At 36.5% G+C, this 5,746-nt stretch overlaps 1 long non-coding RNA gene across 1 annotated transcript; it reads right to left on the bottom strand.

Moving 5' to 3' along the window:
* Positions 1–3,988: 3,988 nt before the first annotated feature.
* LOC133784512 (uncharacterized) lies at positions 3,989–4,942 on the bottom strand. The gene is made up of 2 exons (XR_009871378.1): positions 4,869–4,942; positions 3,989–4,169 (listed from the first exon to the last, which is right to left on the bottom strand). It is a non-coding gene; the product is annotated as an uncharacterized LOC133784512 (long non-coding RNA).
* Positions 4,943–5,746: the final 804 nt, after the last annotated feature.

The following is a 5,746-nucleotide window of genomic DNA, read 5'->3' as shown; positions in this document are numbered from 1 at the left end:
AGGATCTGACCTGTAAATGCTTGTTACTAGCATGGGTTCCTCCTTGGGTCAAGGCAAAGACTTTGGTCTGGAACCATCGTTTAATCCCTCTTCTCCTCACTAACATTCCTCTGAATCCTTTCTACTTCTATTGCCGTCTCTAGAATATTGGCATAGGTAGCGGTTCCCAGGTTTGCTAACTTAACCCTTAATTCCATCTTTGGTCTAAGTCCTCTGACGAACTTGGTCAACCTCGTAAAGTCGGTTGGGACCAACTCTGGTGCAAACTTGACTAATCTGTTGAACTGACGAGCATATTCTTCTATCATTAGCGATGACTGCCGAGGTGTAATACTTCTTGTGGAACAGCTCCTTAAATCTTGTCCACATCATGGTGGTGACATCGTTAGTCTGCTGAACTAAGTCCCACCATATTCTGGAATCCTTCTTGAGTAATGACGAGACGCAGGATATGCGGTCTGCATTACTGAGATTCATGTGCATAAGAATTGGCTTCACATTCCATAGCCACTCTTCTGCCTCAAAGGGGTCTATAGTCCCTTCGAAGTTTGGAGCGTGCTGCTTGCGGAACCTTTCATACACTGACTCCATATTCGGTACTGGATGTGGCGCGTGGTTCGTCACTGGCCATCCCCCATATGGACCAACTTGTTGGGGTGCTAGGGCCATTTGTTGTAGCTACGGCTGCAGTTGCGGCGGAGGCTGAGGCTGAGTCTGCGCCTGTTGACGTTGTTGCGGCAAGAGTTCCTCGACTTGTTGTTGCCGTCTAGCGATTTCCGCGGTGTTGTCAGCTGGCGGTGTCGGCGTGTTGCGGCTAGTAGTAGCACACACTCCTCTTCTGTGTACTGGAGGGCATCATTGGTCGTTGGAACAACGTTGGAGGCGTTTCCGCTGGTGCGTGCAGATCTTCGGAGCGACATCTTCACCAAAATTTCTAACAGTCGAGAACTTGTTAGAACTTACCCTAATAGGCTCTAAGGCAAAAACTTATTCTAAAACAAACATATCTCGGATCTATTTATTATGACTTCTTATGAAAAATTATATAGGTCTTTATTTATTATTAGAGTGGGTTTCTATACTTAGAAAAACAAGTCATCTTTATTTTCTAGGTGTGTTTCTAATCATCCTATATGACTTAATTCTCAGGCTCGAAACTTATCTTTGTTCCAAAGTTAACCATATTGAGGGAGGGCTGGGATCAGTAAAATCGTTCCCACTACTAAGGCCCCCTAACTCTCAATAAAGAAACTTGGTTCATTGATTTGTATCCACCCTCACTGAACTTAGTCATTATTTATTTTATTTATTACTTATTATGATTGCGAAAATAGAATCAAACTCATACATGATGATAAAATAACATGAAATTAATTTGGAAAAAATAATTTTCACTTATTACAATCATAAATAAAGAAATAAACAAAACAAACAATGAAAAACTAGCTATTCTAAAAATCGGGATCTTCTACATCCGATCCTTCATCTAGCATATCATCATCTATCTCCTTATAATCATCGTTGTCTTGAGCCTCAAAATTTCCTCGGGGAAGATTCAAGAAGATCCTATGTTGTTGCTCATTAGTGAATTGAAACTCTAAGTCATAGGTGAACTTAAGTATGAGAGAATAATATCTTAGGGCTGCTTGTAAGTCATCATCATTATTTATATTCTCCCATATTTCTTCTAAAGTTAAAATTGCTGAAGGAAAATCTTTTAAAAGCCTAATTACTAGGGCATATTGTTCTGCAGCTCTCATCATGATTTGCTTAGACTCTTGAAGGTGACCTATCTCTTTGTGGAACAAGATCAATCTTTGAGTGATCTTTTCTAGTGCTCCTACGGTGTTCCTTGGCTCCCTTATTCTTTTTAAAGCCTTAATGGCTCGGATATCCTCATTTCTTAAAGCTCCGTTCATTCTTAACTGAAAACATAAACACCAAAGGTGTTAGCTATACACATAAGTAACATAACTAGTAACTTAAACACTTACTTGGCGGTCCGATTCGGAGCTTTGAGCGTGTGTATCGAGGAGAACTTCATGCAAAGGAACCGTTTCTCTGATACCAACTGTAATGACCCACTACTCTAGACTATTTGGACCATTAACGAAACTATACATAAAATCCTTAAAAGAACTTACATTTGCGAAAATACCATAATTTTAATAAGTAACTTATAAAAACAAAGTTTACTTTCATAAAATAAGTAGGATATGGGTACCCATTGTCTTTAAAACAAAAATAACTTAAAAACTAAAAAGAGTTACATAGAAAATGCGGAAAATACATTTAAAACCATGAAAAAACATAAACAAGACTACATCCTCGAATCGAATAACGCTCGGCCCCTTGACTCCATTCACCATCGATACACATCCTCTAAGCGTCACGAATCTTTGCACCTCTAAAGCTTATTTCCTGCACATAAACAGAAAGGAATGAGCCTAATGCCCAGCAAGGAAAAATCTAACACTTAATCATATACATAATTTCATACGAAACATAAAGACTTAACATAATACATATAACATACACTTATTATAATGGCCATTATTACTTGGGGTCCCATAGACTAAACAAGCATATGCCCATGGAATTAATGGGGTCCTACTAGCTAAGTAGGTCATATGCCCATAATCCATTTGGGGTCTTGTTAGTCATATGGGTCATATGCCCAAGCCTACAAACATACATACATATCATAACACATTTAATAACATAAGACATATAGATAACATAAGCACATAACATATTAATTCTAGCCTATTTTCCTTACCAAAGTTACCGGGATATAATGGACTGAGTTGGGACTTTTTGGAACACTCCTAAAACCATAAGAAAGAGTGAGTCTAAAGAAAGGAGATGAAATGAAAGAGATGGAAAGACTAAACCATTTGAGAAACATGCTTACCGAACTTATGTGCTCAAGAACTTAGATTCCCTAACCAAAATGAAGATTAGGGTTAGAGATTGAGTAGAAGACTATGAGAAAGAAAATAACATAATACAGAAAGGAACTAGAGTTTTGGTTACCTCAAAGACTTGAAAGACCAATCTACACCTCCACCGAAATACTATAGAACTCACTTCCCAAAGTGTTTGATAAGCTTATGATGTTTAAGCTTATAGTTTTCCCAAACCAGGTGTTTACACTCTCACACTCACTTAACACTAGCAACTTCTGAACTTAGAGCAAAAGGTGAATAATGGTTGGGTACTAGGTCCTATTTATAGAGTTTGGGGATGAAAGTATCTTGATTTTACTTGAATAAAAATAATGGCTTTTTAAGTGAAAATCATTTGAATAATCGTTCAGCAGAGGCTGAAGACTCGTTCAAAAGATATGAAGAAGTTTGAATGGCTGAAAGGAAAAGAATTCAAAAACAATTGAACATATGCTGAAGGAGGCGATATATCGCCCCCTGTAGGCGATATATTGCCTGGGCCAGTATGCCCGAGGCGACCGTGCATCGTTTCGTGTTTTCCGTATCTACATGCTGCGACATATCGCCCCCTATAGCTGCGATATATCGGCACTCGCTGAATATTTAAACACGGAATTACACATTTTTAGCCAAGTTTGAATGGAGTAAACAGCCTTGACTAAGCCCTCAACGTATTCAAAGCTGCTGACTGACCCTATAACATTCAAACTTTACTCCTTATTAAATTTAATCCTAAAAAATACTTAATCCTTAATTACCATTCATAACATGTGCTTAAAATCCTATTGGTTGATATCTAAACCTTATAGTATAATAAATATAATCCTTAATATCAGTCACATTAATCAAACCTTAGGTTAAACTTAATATCCTTAAACTATAGATTAAACTTAGAAAATCTATAAGTACTACTATGAGTGTCCAAATAATTCCCGGTCTGCACCAAAAAAATCCATAGTAACAAAGATAACACTAAACATACTATAACACTACTAAACAATTAGCTAAGTAAAGTTCTTGGACTCTACAATTAATCTTGCTCTGCATTACAAGTTTGTGCAGCTTCTCTTCGTGACTCTCCATTTCACAGTACTGTTTAACCTGAGCTACAGTTACATTTTCCTTGTGTCCAAGAGAGATGACCTCGTCAAAAGCAAAAATCAGCTCAAAAGCAGTCCTGCAAACACCCTCTTCATCTAGAGACATAGAATACTCCGGCACCTAAAGCTAGTTAAGGAATAAACTTATACAGATATTTCCACCTACTTATTTAGATAGCAATTTGATGGAAATAAAACCCATTCAAATTGTAAAATGGATATACTGTACAAAAGACTGAAAAAAAAATAGGGGAAAAAATTGAATAAATAAGACCAAAAGAAACACCACAGTGAGGTATACATGGCAGAAGGCTCAGCTGGAAATTTTTAGGGTTCACCAAGACCCCAATGTCATACTTTTCCTAACTAAGAGATTTGTGAGGCAAATGAAGTTGTTGACATTTTCGTAAAGGCTTCAACGTGCCAATACAGAAAAATGATTTCTTATTTTGCAAAGTGAGCTAATGGTGCACATTAATTTAAGTTCACACTTACCAAAAGTGGAGTAGAGCAAAAGAAGTGGAAACAGCCTTTGTGCTCTTGCCTAATAATACATCTCTCATGCCCTTTTCATAGAAATTAGAACATACATGCTAAGAATAATTGACAAAAGGCAGAACAAAAAATATCTATGGTAAAGGGGGAAAGTTGCCAAGTTATTCATGTGATATAATATTTTTTTAATAGAGAGAGAAAAAGGACAGAGAAGAATACACATGCTAAAACATTTCATAATAAACCCAACATAGAAACATGTAAAAAAATGGCTTTTGTGTGGACAATGTGATAAAAATCATAAACCGTTAAAAAAAAAAGATACAAGCTTTGAGAGCAGTCGCAGTGTCTCCAAATCTTCCAGAATATTGCTCTGTTTGTTTGTAACAAGTAGCAAGTGTTGGAAAAAACTTATACAGGATCTTTATTTATTTTGATGTATATCTAATATTAAACAAATTAATACGAGATAGCCTAAAACATGTTTCTAAAATTGAATTCAAAGAGAAACAAAAATAGAATACTTACAGTATACGCAGCGGAATTAAGAGTCATTCCTTCAGTTTCTCTAACTCTTGTATCCTTTCTGTCGCAGAGTATTATCAAGAAACTGAACCGATCTTCTATTTTCTTCACGATCTTCCAATGTATCTGTAGAGTCCAAGAACTTTACTTAGCTAATTGTTTAGTAGTATTATAGTATGTTTAGTGTTATCATTGTTACTTTGGATTTTTGGTTCAGACCGGGAGTTATTTGGACACTCATAGTAGTACTTATAGATTTTCTAAGTTTAACCTATAGTTTAAGAATATTAAGTATAACCTAAGGTTTGATTAATGTGTCTGATATTAAGGAATATATTATTATATTATAAGGTTTAGACATCAACCAATAGGATTTTAAGCACATGTTTTGAATGGTAATTAAGGATTAAGTATTTTTGAGGATTAAATTAAATAAGGGTAAAAGTTTGAATGTATAGGGTCAGTCAGCAGCTTTGAGCACGTTGAGGGCTTAGTCAAGGCTGTTTAGTCCATTCAAACTTAGCTAAAAATGTGTAAACTCGTGTTTAAATATTCTGCGTATGCCGATATATCGCAGCTATAGGGGGCGATATGTCGCAGCACGTAGATACGGAAAACACGAATCGATGCACGGTCGCCTCGGGAACAAAGGTCCAGGCGATATATCGCCTATAGGGG

The sequence above is a fragment of the Humulus lupulus genome, chromosome 6 (genome assembly GCF_963169125.1).
Source record: "Humulus lupulus chromosome 6, drHumLupu1.1, whole genome shotgun sequence".
NCBI lineage: Eukaryota > Viridiplantae > Streptophyta > Magnoliopsida > Rosales > Cannabaceae > Humulus > Humulus lupulus.
The sequence above is the reverse complement of the archived record's forward strand: the minus strand, read 5'-3'. Positions and strand labels throughout refer to the sequence as shown.